The sequence below is a fragment of the Phyllostomus discolor genome, chromosome 5 (assembly GCF_004126475.2).
Source record: "Phyllostomus discolor isolate MPI-MPIP mPhyDis1 chromosome 5, mPhyDis1.pri.v3, whole genome shotgun sequence".
NCBI lineage: Eukaryota > Metazoa > Chordata > Mammalia > Chiroptera > Phyllostomidae > Phyllostomus > Phyllostomus discolor.
Window position 1 is genome coordinate 83,224,458 of NC_040907.2, and position 16,428 is coordinate 83,240,885.

Genomic DNA, 16,428 nt, shown 5'->3' on the forward strand with positions numbered 1-16,428 from the left:
CAGTCACTAATTCACATTCCTATACTTAGGAAAGGCTGGAGATGGGAGGCAAACCCAGGGTTTGGACACCATAGTCCATGGGGTCTAACCCACAGACCCCAACCCAAGCCAAGAACAGAACTTGGCCCTTTATCAAAAAGAGAAAGAAGGTAAAAAAATTTTCTGGCCCTCCATACTAATTCACCCTACCGAGATCATAAAGAGGTAAAAATCCAATCTTTTCTCCAAAACTTTTGTCCAACAGGGGTTTGATGGTGGTGATTGTTCTTTCCAGGATCTGTTCTCTGAAAGCATTCTAAGTAATTGTCCATATAGAAAGAGATGATGTTGTACCCAATCCCATCAAAGTTGTCAAAATTAGGAGATTCCAGTTCCCAACTGATAAATCTCTTGTCCCAATGCACCACATCTCCTTTTTCTGCATTAAAGAAAATGCCAAGCCCATTATGCAATAATATAATGGCTACTCACATTAACACTTTCTGCTATTCATGTATTCAGCTAGAATATGTTAACGTAATTCAAATACAATGTATTAACACCTTTTAAGTTTGTCTCGTCATTTTTTCTTAGAATTCTCCATCCTTAGGCCATTTTCTTAATTAATGACCTCTCATTCTGAATCCCCTTATACATTTTCTTGTCTATATCAGAATGCCTGGAAATGAACTAGAGTTTTAAAACATACCAAGAGACAAATATTCTCATTTATCACTTTATACCACCCTTATGAATAAATGCAAAATCTAATTTGGTTTCTTAGTGTATGCACATATACTCCTATATGATTGTCAGTTGAATCACATTTTAAAAAGAAAGAAAAGAGTGTAAAGGAGGTTGTTCAGATTCCCTGCAGCTAGTCAGGTGCTCCTCTGGGAAGCTCATTTTATCTATAGCTTCATTTACTATAAGTTAAAAAACTATTCAGAAAACAATAACAACAAAAAAATTTTCTCTCCACTACTTGTAAAATATGTGTGACCTACAGACACTGAAATATAATTTTACAAGTCTCTCTTTGCAAGGCATACATGTGATTAAATAAAAAATATATAATGTTGATGTAGTTAAGCAATTCTGCTAAGGACAGATAAGCTGGGAGAATCCTAAATAGCTGTTCCTCTCTTGCTTCAAGATGCACCTTTCCAGCTCTGGCTGGTGTGGCTCAGTTGATTGGGCATCATCCTGCAAGGATCATTGGTTCAATTCCCAGTTGGGTCACATGCCTGGGTTGCAGGTTCAGTTCCCTGATCTGAGCCCAGGGAATCAACTGTTTCTCTCTCACATAGATGTTTCTCTCTCTTTCATTCTCCCTCCCTTCCCCTCTCTCTAGAATTAATAAGAGAAAAAAAGTTTTTTAATGCACTTTTCCAATTGGCAAGAGTGGTATGGGGATATTGCAATTGATTCACTATTTATTTGATTGAAACTGTGTTCCAACAGAGTTAATATAGTACAGTAGCATTCGATGGGAAAGATGGAAATGCTGCATAGCATGTTGGAATGCTGACCAGCTTAATTTTAGTATTGAGTGAGCTGCAAAAACAAATCCACTTTCATCTTCATGAGTGTCTAAAATACAATGTAAAATCATAAAATGTTTTCTATGATAAAGTATTAAATGGTATCATATATACTTATATCTATTCTAAAGATGCAAGCATATTTTTAATAGGCATGCTCATATTCTTTATGTTAGCCATATTGATTTTTCCATATTAAAATAACAGTAAAGCAATAATAATTTTACTATCAACATATTCCTAGATCCTTTAAAGTAGATAACATTTGAATGTTAAGTTGTCCAATTAAATTGGTTTATACCTTCTTTTTAATATTTTTAACATCTAATAAAACATGTCTGGCTTTACTCTGTGAAACTAGCTTTCTGAAAAAAGCTCTAATTTATAGTAGTGATTAATGATTTCCAAGGTGTCAATACTCCACCCATGGCCAATTTTAAGTGAAGACCTGAATGTGGAGTTGGGAAGAGATGTGCCCAGTTAGCTCTCACAAACCTATATGAACTGTTGGCTCTAGTACACCTTGGGAACTAAGCTGCTTCTAGATGTCTAGATTCCAGAGAATTTCTCTTTCACTTCCTTTTTCTTTTCTTGGGAATCACTGAAGTCACTGAATTTTAAGGCAGCCTGAATATGACTCCAAAATTTAAGAAAAAATGCTGTTGAGTCCAAGTTCACACTCTAAGAACTTAGAGATGAAAGATGGCCTCCAACATGGACCATGTTATTTCTATTTCAGTAAGGTTTATTTTTATAAAATTTAGGTGTAATTTTCAGAATTATATAAAATGGGAGGCTCCCATGATCTTGTCACAATGATATCATTCCTACAGTTGAGCTCAAAAAGAAAAGACAGCTTGGAGGGGATTGGTATGTCACCTGCTCTAAAGCTTCTGCCTACAGAAACTGTTAGAAGAAAGTAAGAATCGGGTATGTGAAAAATGTCTATAGACATTTTTTACTAAAAAATGAAGAGGAAGAACTCTCATTCATTGCTGGTGGGAATGCAAAATAATATATCCATTCTTGAAGACAGTTTGGTAGTTGCTTACAAAACTAAACATACCCCTACCATATGATCCAGCAATTATACTCCTTTGCATGTACTCAAAAGAATTGAAAACTAAACTAACAAAGAAAATGGGACAGACTCATGGATGGAAAGCAGGATGACAGCTAGTGGAAACTGGGGATGGGGAGTGAGGGATTAAGCAAAAAAGAAAAAGGACTCATGACATGGACAACAGGGTGGTGATTGCTGGGGGAGATACAAGAGGACTAAATGGTAATGGAAAAAATACAATAAAGATAAAAAGAAAGTCTATGTCTCCACAAAAACATACACAGAGATGTGTATGTCCACTTTATTCATAATTGCCAAAACTTGGAAATAACCAAGGTGTCCTTCAGTAGGTAAATGGATAAACTGTTATATATAGAAACAATGTAATGTGACTTAGCACCTAAAAGAAATGGGCTATCAAGCCATGAGAAGACAAAAATGAAACTTGAATGTACATAAGTGAAAGAAGCCAATTTTTTCACTATATACAAGTTACAATCTGTATGATTCCAACTATATGACATTGTGGAAAAGGCAAAACTATAAGGACAGTAAAAAAGATCAGTGGTTGTTGGGGTTTAGAGGGAGGGGCAGATGAATAAACAGATCTCAAAGGATTTTTAAGGCAGTGAAAATACTCTGTATGATACTAGAGTGATGGATACATGTCACACATTTGACCAAATTCATAGAAAGTACAATATTGAGAGTGAATCTCAAGGTCAAATATGGAATTTGGGGATAATGATATGTCAGTGTAGGTTCATCACCTATAATAAGTGCACCACTCTGGTGGTGGGTGTTGATGTTGGGGGAGGCTATGTATGTATGGGGGAAGAAGACTTATGGGAAATCTCTGTGCCTTCCTTTCAATTCTGCTGTGAACCTAAAACTGATCTTAAAAGATAAAGTCCCTTTATCAACATGTTGGATGCCTTGAACTTATACAATGTTATGTTAATATGTCAATAAAAATATTTAAAAATGCAAAAAAATAAAGTTCTTTTAAAAATATGAAAAAGAAATCTAACAAGTTTTGTATAAAGATGGACTGACAGCAAAGGGCCACAGCCCTGACCAATAACATTTCTTCCCTTGACAAATACTTTTTGAGTACTTCTTATGGGCCATGCCTTATGCTAGGCACTGAGGAATCAGGTATGAATTAGGCCAACGATCTCTTCCCTTGGAAAGCTTGGTTTCCAGTAGATGTTGATGTTCCAACTGATGGATTTAGGTATTGTTGAAATTGTGATATACATGTTAAGCATGTCAGCAGGAGGCCTTTGATGAATGCTTGTTATATTGATATTTAAGAAAATAAGTCACAATAAATAATAAGTCATTCTTTCTTTTCCTAAAATTTTGCTAAGTTTTTATAAGAGGATTTTAGTAATCTAATAAAATAACTGTCACTGTGATTCAATATCAAGACATTAGATTAATAAACTAAACTGAGCATGTTTCTCTTGCTTGAAATATTTGAAAGGTGTTTATTGAGCAGCTACTATGCCAGGTGCTTTGGTTAATATCCCCCTTTCATGTAATTTTCACAATTATGCTAAATGAATACTCTATTTTATAAGTAAGCAAACTGAAGTTCATAAAGATAATAACCTTGCCCTAAAACTGCCCAGCTGAGTCAGAATTTATAGTCAGGTCTGAGTGACACATGTCCAAGCTTATCCCTCTGTGGGCAATGATTTGAGGGCAGTCAGAATGGTCATTACACTTTTGCCTGAGCAGAGATCATCATATGAACCAATAATCCCCAGAAATTTTTCTTTTTCTCTGTAGAATGACATTATAAATCAGTGGGCCCTCCAAGCAATTTATCTCTGAGAAGACTAGAGTTCTACCTTTTACTTGCCACCATATTTTATATCTGCTCCTAACTGTATGGCATGTAGACCTTCATTACAGTAACACAGTTAATTCTAATACTAGGCAGAGCCAGGAATGAAATGGGAGAAATTGTGTGAATCTAAGGCTTGAAACTGTTCCACTCCACTCAGTGGAGGAAAATAATTGAACCTCAGCATCCGATTTATGGAAATTGAAGAATTATGGAAAAAAATATGTTTTTATGAGGCTATATAAATAATACAATTACCTTTCCTTAGGTCACTAAAGAGTAAGCACAGGAGAGATGAAACCAATTATAATTTAGAAAAGACACTAGAAAGCACTCAAGATTCATTATGGTTACTGGATTGTATCTGAGGTTTCTAGAGATTGACAGAGAATAAAGTACACAGAGAACCAGCAACTAGAAAGAAAATTACACTAGCTTTAATACATGCTAGTGTTGCTTAATACACGTCACTACTATTGAGGGTATCTTCCCAAGTGCATTGAATGCACTAATATTTGAGTCAGTGGACTAGTAGCTATACACACTTCTCATTTTCCCCCAGTCCTGAATGAGAAGTCTTGGCTGAAGAAAAGACTTTATTTGAACCTTAATGTCTACTGATCCACTTTGTCCTTTTCTAGGCCTTTTTATTATAACATAAATGATTTCTTTTCAACTCTGTGTGGGATAACAAATTTAATATCAGCATCATCTGATCTTGGTATAAGGTGAAAAGAAATCATATCTTTTACAATTGGATTTTTCCCCCATCAATATATTTTTATTATTAATTAACAATGTATTTTATTTATTGCAATTCTTCTTTTCCTCTTTGCCACTTGCTATCAAAGATCTTACTTATCGAAGCAGTATGATGATTGAATTTAAATAGCCAACTAATACTTTTAAGTGAATCATGTACAATTTTATGCAAATATGTTAGCAAGATATTGAAAATATATTTATATTTGTGTCCTGTTTATAGTTTCTCTTTGGACAAATCACCTATAATAAAATAAGCCAGAAACAGACCAATAGTAGAGAACTAACATTATGTCTGAGTGATTGTACCAGTCTTTCTGTGTTGGCTAAATTTAGTCATTGTTTCCTTTCCACTTCAATATTTCCACTTCAGTGTTTTTAATAAGTAGAACAAAGGAGGAGATAGAACACAGATCCCAGTAGCTATAACTCTGCTGAATTGTTCCTACAATTGGGTTTATGAAAGGATGCTGTAGATGATATATTTCTTTATGAGGTAACTTTACAGCAGAAATTGTTCATATGTATCATATTATATGAGCTGTAACCAAGAGGCCAATGAAGTGAGTTTAAGGCTTACTTTGGGTTGAGCTGGTATAATTTTTATAGATGCTCCTAGTTGTCTCAGGCTCAACACACACTTCCAGTTTTGTGGTTGCCATTCTATGAGACAAGTGGTGACATAATTTGACTCAGATTTTGATGGACAATAAAAATAACAGCAAACCTTCTATCTCCAGAAATGTGAATATTCTTAAGACACCTGAAAGTATATGACCTGAACAATACATGCAAACATATGAAATAACTTAGAGAAACAAAGAATTTTCAAGTCAACTAAACAGCAGACCAAGCTGGTATCATTTATAGTGAACACTGACCATGCTGTCCAGTTACTTCATAAAATGGGAGGATCTTTGTGGTGAGAATTGAGTGGTACATGAAGTATAGGGACCACCTTTGACTGAAATGTTAGAACCACAGTAATAATTTACTTCTGAATATTTAAAGTGAACTTCTTACATGAGAAGGAAAAGGGAAACTACCTCAGGCATTTTACAACAGGAAAAAAAATTAGTCATTGTGAAATTCTGTAAAATTGTAACATGGTATCAAACATTTAATTTGCTTCAGGTCTGTTAATCAAATATCTTTTTATGTAAAAATTAAATAAAATGCACTCATGAAAATTGTGGTATCAAAAATTGTGTATAATGAGGAATCTGTGATTAACCTAAATTTGGTGGTGTCTTCCTTACTCATCTCAGCTCCAGACCCAGATATTGACTGAAAAAAATTTGGATTTATATGAATAAAATCCATAGCTCAGCAGGAGCCTCCAAACTGTAAAAGTTGATGACAAAAAAATAAAAAGCTAATCACTAATAATTTTGTTTCTGCCTGTTCTGTTAGTTGAACAAACTGAATGTGAAAAAAGTGTTTCTAGAACTAAGAAATTTTTTATGCATAAGGCATCTCTGAGTACTATACTGAAACTGCTGACAGAAGACACCTCCCATTGAAATAGTTGCTTCTTAGCTTATGACAGCCAGAGTCATAAGCAGTTATAGCCAGGACATCGCTGGAAGGCAGCATGGTGCGAGGTCTGGAGTGAATGCAGGGCAGCTGGCTCCACAGCTGTGCGCAAACTGTGTAATTCTATGGTTTTAATGGTAGGTAATAAACAGCCCTAGACTTCTGCACATACACAAGGCATATCTAAGCCACCCTTTCTCTCAGAAATGAAGGTGTTGCCTGAAATCTCTGGTTGTGTTTTCTTAAAGTCAAAACAAGTAAGTATAGCATTCAGTTGGGGAAAGAAGGGGAGAGTAAAGAAAAGGAAGACATTGTCAAAAAAAGAGAAAAGTGCACCTGGTAAATTGGCTGAGTGTCTGTCCGAGGCCAAATTGGATGGATGCCCCAACAATACATTGACCAGTAATTCTAGGTTGCAGTACAGTTACCTTCTTGAAGACTGTTATCAAGTGAAAGTTGAAGTGAAGTAAGGCTGGGACTGCACTAAGAAGTTAAATGTTTCTGCAATTCTCAACGCTCATAAAAACTCAAGCTCTTTGTCCCTTTTGGATGGATAATAACACCCTAAGGTGAGCACATTTCATATGATGATGAGAGTTGATAGTGGAAGCATGAACATAGACTAAATTTATAAATTGGTAGATGCTGTATAAAGTTTTTCTGAACTAATAGGCTATGTTGAATGTTTGGCCATGAGAAAGGCAACATTTTAGGTAAAATTAGTCTATTTTTCACATTTTAATTCTCTGTGCCTTATTTGTGCCAGAGCTAGACATTTAAAGCTGCCCTGTTCACCCAGATCACATCTGTTTCTTGGCTGTTGACTAAGCATTTTCACATTTGGTCCTCAAAGTAACATTGAAAATTATGCAGAGTGTTATTTGCATGCTACAGGTTTCTAAGAATCAGAGAGATGATTCAGCTCATAAGTAGCAGACTTAGACTTTATGTACTCTCCTGACCTATATAGATGGCTTCTCAAAAAAGTTGTGCTTTCTCTCTTCCACCTTCCCTCTTAGTTTCTCTCTCTGTTTCTCCCTATATCTCTCTATTCTCTTTTTATTCACTTTTCAATACCTCTTCCAAGTTCAGATGATTATTGGAAAGTTCAGAAGGTTATTCTTTCATGTGGCCATTTGCACAAGATATTTCAAGACTGATCCATTCAAGTTAAGACAGAGGATAAACTATTCTCAAAGTAGATTTTCTTAGCTCCTTTCTCAGAGTCTGAGGGTGACTTCCTTTCTCATTTTGGGCTGGTCATACTTACTCTATAGCATAAGCAAGAGGGATTGAATGGGGGTGAAATTTAACATAGAAAATAAGTTCCTTATGTAATAGTTTATGAATTTGTAGCTCCCTTAGTCTTCTAAGATGTGGTGACTAGAAGGGCATTTTTGATAGTATCTTAGAAGATAGAACAAAGGTAAAGCAGAACATAGAAACACATTGGAGCTCATTCTTCATTTTGTGTAATGAATACTCATTCTGTGCTCAGCATTATTCTAAGTTTTTTGCATGTTTAATAAATTACTTCTTCAAAACAAACCTTCCAGATGGTCACCACTAGTCACCATTACAAGGGCCATTTTACAGGTGAAAAAACTGAGGCAGGGAGATATTTAATGTCTTGCCCAAGGTCACAGAGCTAAGATGCAGGAAAAAAAAGTAGGGATTCAAACCCATTTTGCCTGGCTCACAAGAGTACATCCTTATAGTTACTACAGTACTTCAGAAAAGAGAATTCTTTCTCACTGCTCTTCCTCACTCTTAGCAGGCTGCACTATAACTTGTGTGGGTTTGAGGCACTTTTTCTTTTGTAGGCTACTTTTATACAAATAGACTATTAAAAACTATATTTTATAACTGTGTTGATATAAGACCAATTATACACCAGGCTGGAGTATAATTATTTATTTTTCTGACTTTAAAGAAATTATAAGATTTCATGGGCATCTATATGTATTATGCACCTGGGCTCTGTGCCTACTGTACCCAAAAGCTAATTTGTCCCTGTCCCTGGGATTGTTCTCCTTTACCTTGAGTCATGCCCAGGTAAGAGAATGAATTTCTCTTAGTGGGATATTAGAAATACAAAAGTGGGGTTCCCTTGTAAATACTTTTTCTGAACTCAAAATTAGCCCTTAGCAACTACCAATTAGGTAGTGTTTTTTAAATTATGGGTTGTAAAACATACATGGGTTATAAATCATTTAGATAGGTCATGATTAGCATTTTATGACTAAAATATGTTAGAATGGAATAGAGTGGAAAGGGATAAGGCAGAATATCATAGCAAGCATCAGAGTAACTTTGCATCTTATAAAGGTATTTTGAGAAATACAGTTGACCCTTGAACAACACGGGTTTGAACTGTACGTGGCCACTTGCAGGCAGATTTTTAAAAATAAACATGTACAGTACTCTAAATGTACTTTCTCTTTCTTATGATTTTCTTTTATCTTATGATTCTTTAATTTTTCTCTAGCTTACTTTATTGTGAGAATACAGTATGTAATAATACATGTAACACACAGAATATGTGTTAATCAACTGTTTATGTTATCTGTAAGACTATTTTAGTAATTAAGTTTTGGGGGAGTCAAACATAATACACAGATTTTTTACCACACAGGGGGTCAGCACCCATAACCCCATGTTGTTTGGTGGTCAACTGTATTTTATTCCAATTATAAATATGTATGTGTGTTATGTGAGGGGTTATAAAGTGCACTTCTTACATACCATGAATCCTAACCAATATTTTCTTTAAAATACTGAACTAGAATGCATTCCTAGTTCCATCTCTTTTTGTCCCATGCAGCTGAAAATCTGATCTCATTACAAGCTGGTACTATAAGCTTGCTTTATGGTAATAAATAATGTACATTAAAAATACAGATTTTATAAAAGTTCTTCTTATTCCTCTTATTAGCTATATTACCTTTGCTAAGTTATTTAACCTCTTTGTGATTTAGTTTCTACATGGATAAAATAAAGATAGTAATAATAATGTCAATCTCGTAGGGTCATTATGAAAAATTAATGAGCAAATTCTCATAAAGCCCTTGGCACAGTAGATGCTAATAAATACTCTGTATCTGTTTATCTGTTGACAACTCAAACATTTATTTCTGGACAAGACCTCATTTTTAACCTTAGACTTGTATAACTGCTTATTTGGTACCTCCAATTGGATGTCCAATAGACATCTCACACTCGACATGTCCATATTTGAACTTCTGACCATCTCCCTATGCATGCCCCAAAAAAGCCTTTCTATAGTTCTGGTTTCTCTGGCCAAACCTTTAAGGTACTTAGTCCCTGCTCCTCTTCTTCCCTCACAACCCCCTTCAATCCTTCATGAGAGCCTATTCATACAATTATCTGTTCACTTCCTACTGCTTCTGCGATACCATGCTTCCCAGTCACCACCAGTTCTCTGGGTTACTGTAATAGCTTCCAAGTCAGTTTCTCTGCTTCCTCATTGCCCCACTATAGTCTATTCTTAACATAGCAGCCCCAGTGATCCTTTTAAAATGTCTTTCATTCCCAGCCAGGGTACATTCCTGGGTTGCAGGCCATAACCCCCAGCAACCGCACATTGATGTCTCTCTCTCTCTCGCTCTCTCTCTCTCTCTCTCTCCCTCTCTCCCTCTCTCTCCTCTCTCCCTCTCTCTCTCTCTCTCTCCCCCTCTCTCTCTCTCTCTCCTCCCCCTCCCTCCCTCCCTCCCTTCCTCTCTAAAATAAATAAAAATCTTTAAAAAATGTCTTTCAGATTGCGCTACTCTCATGCTAAAGTCTCTGCATTGTTCCACATTCTCTACATGATGTAGTTGCCACTCGCTCATTAATTTCCTCCCCTGCTCACTCCTCTCTAGCCACATTGGGCTCTTTGACAGACTTGAACATACTAGAACACTACTGATTTAGGGCCTTTATACTTGCTTGCCCTCAGCTCTCTCTCATCCTGTCCTGCATCCCATATTGGCATTGCTTACTCCCCCACCTACTTTGAAGAACTTTGTTCAAATTCCCTCTTCTCAATGTTGCCTATTCTGAAATCCTCTCCTTTCTTTGCTCCCATATGCCTTATACTCTTAGCTTGCTTTCTTTATTTTTGCTTTTATACTTAAAATACTATACATGTACTTAAATATTGTATTATTTATTGCCTATAACCTCATAGAAAGTTATAAAATTTATGAGGGTAAGAAGTTGTTTTGACCACTAATATCCTAAGTGTCTGAAATATGGCTTAATATACATTTAAACTTTTCTTATTTGTTGAGTGAATGAACATTATTATATATTATTTCTTCTCACCTTTCTCCCCCCAAACCTCTAAAACAGGGCTCAGATAGAATAAGGTATAAATTCAAACATAACAAAGCTCTTCTTATACTTTTGATTGAGCTATGATTGGATATTAAACCAACTTTGTTAGATTGGTAGAAATCCAGAAATAATTGGCTCTCCATGTCTATAAATGGCGCATTATCATATTGATAAATTTCAGTATAGTTTCAAACCAAATTATTTATTAAATCTTCATGTCTACAATTACAGCCCAAATATTATTGTTCAAAGAGTCTGCTGCTAAATTGTCAGAGTATACATATGTGGAAGATGGATAGAAAACCTACAGGCATTTACATAACACTTGCCTTCATAGATGTTGAATAACTACTGGCAAAAGAGATGATTACTTTTGTTCTTCAAAATCATGTGAATCCACCATCATTCAAAAAGGCCATAAAGTTGATTTTGTCTTTATTTAAGTATCCTTCATTATATAGGAAAGATGTAAATTAAAGCAATTAAAATATCAACATGGCACCTCCCCCCCCCCCTCTAAAATCATATCCATTTTATCACCTACCAAAGTGGGTAGGGAGAGTGATTAAACAAAATATAAAACTTTTGGAGTTCTTCTTATATCATACAGTGAGAAAAATGTTATATCTATTAATAGTTCTTTCAGGCTTTTTTTTGTTTGCATAAATAACACACTGGTTATAATGTACATTTCCTTTTTGCCTTATTAAGTCAAAGAACATATATTCATAACCCATAGACACAGACAACAGTGTGGTGATGGCCAGAGGAAAGGAGGGCGGGGCTGGATGAAGGTGGGCAAAGGGGGAGAAAATGGGGACATCAATAATAGTGTCAACAATAAAAAAAAGTTAAAAAAAGAGAAAGAGAGAGATTTTAAATTCCAGATCCTTCTTAGAGCTGAGAAAATCAAATCCCAAGAAGTTAAACGACTTGTCCACCATCTTAGTGGAAAGGATGCATTAAAATAAAGTTCTGATTCTTGCCTCACATTTCCTATCCAAATACACCACTGTGGTTTTCTATGAAATTAAATAATATGGACACATACAGACAGAACAAACAAGTAATTTATCCTTTAATCTTAACAAATAGTAAATACAGTACTTAGATGGTAAGAAATTAATAATCTCCAGGCAAAATGTCCTAAGTAAATTTAACCACTCAATACAGAATTTGTGCCTGTCTCATAAATGTATAAATTATTGTTGAAAAATGACATGGTTTACATGTTATACATTTATGATTACATATTTGTAGCAAAGGGATTCCCATTCCTCAGAGTGTTAATTATTTACGTCCCTCTGGTTTGTTTATATTATTTATATTATCTGGAGTGGTCTTCACGGGTACCACCTGAATACATGACAAAATGAGGTTATCAGTTAGCTAGCTTTAACAATGAATGGTACAAATGGAAGGCAGACCCTCAGAAAGCCCCATAGTAGGAACTCCTGGTCATCTACAAGGTCAGCCACTTGGATTATTATGGCTACTTAATGTAAGAGCAATACTTAAAAGAAAGATTTTGAGCCCATGAAATAAATAAAAGCCAGCCCATGTGATCCACATTTGAAAACAGTACCAACAACAGATATTGTGAGGGATACATTGACATTTTTCAGTGAAAGAATGAACAAGAAGGCTTACCAAGACCTTTAGGCTGGTGAAACAATCTTAGTTCACCATGACAACATTCACAATTTTCCTAGGAACAGTTCTCATTGCTAAATAATGATAGCACATCATGGACTATCACTTCTCAATATCATGGGCCTTCATAATTTAGCTAAGGAATTAAGGTCTTTCTCTTCAAGAAAGGTAGGAAAGAGATCTCCTGAGATTCAGTTATAACTTAATCTGGCTGACCCATTCATTCTTACAGATAGCCAGAGCAAGCCAATTTTCCCTGCGATTTTATTCTGTGGGCCTAAAAGAGTTGAATAGACCAATGGAAGAAACAGCTATACTTGGGTGACATTAGGAACTAAAACAAATTTCAGTCTTCCAAGGAAGGTAAGTATGCCAAGGTTGCATACAAAGCCATTATGAAGTGTCAATAAAGGTTAAGCTAACTTATGATTAGAAGAGTACTTATTCTTCTCAAACATGGCCAGTATTGTTTGTGTTTTAAATAAGCCTAAATCATCAGGATGATTAGTCTTCCTTTTTGGAAATACCTTTAAGAAATTTTAGATGTGCTTAAATCTTCTGTTTACTATAACCTTTCATTCATTTTAGTGTGTGTACTTTCAGAGAACTTTTCAGTTTCAGCACATTCTATGTACTGAATACTCTTCTATATACCACCAATCCAATGAAAAATAGAATATACTGGCCCATAGGAAAATATCTGCCAGATGAGCTGCAATTTTTCATTGCATTCCCTTTAATGTAGTGAAAGAATGACCTCATAAAGCAGAGGAAGCTCTGCAAACAAAATGTCAGTGATGTTCTAAGTGAGAGCACAATTAGAAACACTTGCTACTAATGGTGTGACCATCCTCTTCTCTCACACAATGTCCTTTTAACACATTTGGAATTCTCAAAACTTTTCCAATGTTTAAATGAAGTCTGACATGTCTAGGTAACTCTCAGCAAATACATTGGACTGATTTTCTCTAGCATATACTGGTATACTATCTTTAGCAAACAAGTATCTATCAATATTTGCATAATATACTGAATGCCAAATAGAAGTTGAAAACCTAAAAAGGGGCTCTTTTAGAAAAATAAGTGATGATTCAGAAAGTGCATTGCTCTGTCTCAACTTAGACGTTAATCTTAAAATAACATCATATAAATGTATTAAATACTCACATTGTCATGCTATCTTGGACTGACTGGGTGAACTGTAGGTGAATGAATATATCCTCACTCAAGGTATGTAGTTTATGTGCTAACATGATATTCCTAAGTATCTACAGGGAAGGGTAAGTTAAGAAATCCTTAAGTATTGAAATTCAGTAGTACAATGCCTGGTCGACTTTACTTGGGCACTGTAAACATTAGCTTAAGGGAGTTGGTACTCAAAGGATTTCATGATATGCAAGTAAAATGAGTATATGTATATTTATTTCCTTGAAGCTTTATTAAGCCTATAAACATCAAACATGGACTTGTATATAATGAGTTGATGTGAGAAAGCAAAGACGAAATGTAAATAGTTTAAACCAATAAAAAATTTTCTGGAAAGGCAATAATAAACATGGGGGTAGGAATAGGAGAGGACTGGGAAGAAAGGGCAGATGAAAGCTTCTTTGCTTAATTGATTTTAAATTGTTGTTCAGAGACAAAATTCTTTCTATGCCCAAATTATGTAGTTTATCCAGAGTGTGTAGGCTCCTCTGTTGAGCAACAGTGATAAGGACACTAATAGTTTAATTACAACTTGCTGCTCAAGGAGATAAACAAGGCTGTTTGCTTTTTAAACTGGGGGTTACAATTACTTTTAGACGCCGGGGACAGGAACATCTGTAAGTAGATCTTACTATGTGAGGAAAGCCACCAGAAACCAGCTGAAAATAAAGCTCCAGGAGTGAGCAGCCTGTGCAAAATTAGAGCAAAACCGCCTGATTTGAGCAGTGGAGCAATAGGCGTGAGGCATAGTAAGCATGCGACAAACATTAAGTGGGCAGGGATAGAAAGGTTTTCGGTGACCAGATCTTCTGCGGTCCGGTCCCGGGGAATTCCATCACGGAGACGGAGACGGAGCATCCCTCCCTCCACCATCAAGCTTCGAGTCACATCTCTGTCGAAAAGCTCTGTTCAGGCACCACCAAGGAAGGACAGCTCCCCTAAACCAAGGACAGCTCCAGTAGGCACTGCCCTGCCTCCTTTATTACCCTACCATCCTCCCCACGGCCATTTCTCTTTTCACTGGTGTCTTCCTGGACACCGCTTTTTAGCAGTATTCCTGGGGACAGATGGAGGGGACTGGGAGCTTGTTTGGCTTTTTTTTTTTCCAGGTGTAAGGAGACACATCCTTTCAGAAAGTCTGTTCTTTAACTGGCCTCCAGAGCAATTTAATCACAAGATGTTTCAATGCAAGTCAGTAGTAGCTGAAACGTGAAACTCTTTTTAGTGTTTTATTTTTTGTTGTGAAAGTACAAGTAGGGGGTAAACAGCATTTACTAACTGCTACTTAGGTCCCTTTCCCCCATGCTAGCTGAAGCCGCTAAGGGGATATACCAGAGTTTGATAGCAAAGGGATCAACAGAAGAAGTCCCAATATCATATGGCTGCACACACAATCTTAGTCCTGAAAATACTCCTCTCAGTCCTTTTTAAGACCCCTCACATTACTCTGAATCTGGAAGATACAAATAGAGCATTAACAGTTCCAAAGTGAGACCATAGGCTACTATAGCAATACCACAGAAAGTGCCAAAGCTTCCTCCAGTGGAGTCCTCTTCTCTCCAGCACCAAATCCAGAGAAAAACATTTCAGGAGTGACAAGGAAATGTATGATTGGAAAACCAAAATTACAAGACAGGAAAATTATACTTTAAGAAACTTTGGCACATCCAGTTGCCACCCTTCCAGTCATAAAGATATGGTTGCCTAGCGATCACATCTTGTTTCTCTATGACATGCAGAGGGTTTTTTTTTTTGGTCCAAATTTCTTGATAGTGTGTAAAGTACTCATAATTTGAAGGTTCTCTTTGCTGCAGTGTGCGCACACACACACACACACACACATACTTTGAGTAAGTTCATTTCCAAGATTTAGTTTCCTAGAGAAAAAAGGCACCACCTGCTTTTAAAACTTACTTTGAAAGAGGATCTTCAGGAAAATACCCTCACTCTTTTTGCATTGGAGTAACTAGAATACCAAGAGACCCTAAACAGCAAGAGATGCAAGCTAGGGTGGAGGCTTAGGAGTCATTCAGAAAAGGCAGCACCCTGAAGTTAGTCATGAACAACTTCTTCCCAGTGATAGTGAACATCTACTAGTTATTGGGGGTGTGGCCTGCCTGTGAATCTGGAGCAGTAGCAGCAGTGGGGACAGCAGACAGTGGGTGCTTCTCAGGTAACCCTAAGAGGTCTCAGCTGAAGCAGTTTGACTCTCTGAATCCCTTTGTGCTTGCTCTTTTCTCCCTCCCTCCCTCCCTCCCTTCCCTCCTTCATTCTCCTCTTGTCTTCTTCCCTCCCACTCTCCCTCCTGCCCTCCTCTCTACCTCAATTACCCTTTTCACTCAATTTCATCTGAGTCACTTTGAGCACCAGTTCCCCTCCAATCACCTAACATGTATTCTATACACCATGTTATTAATTATTATGATCACAATGGTTGCTTGCCAACTGGTTGGTCCAAGAAAAAGGTCCTGTTCCCAGCTGTCAACCCCACC

At 36.4% G+C, this 16,428-nt stretch overlaps 1 pseudogene; it reads right to left on the reverse strand.

Moving 5' to 3' along the window:
- The window catches only part of LOC118500722, a 116,931-nt pseudogene that overhangs the window by 65,902 nt on the left and 34,601 nt on the right, over positions 1-16,428 (reverse strand).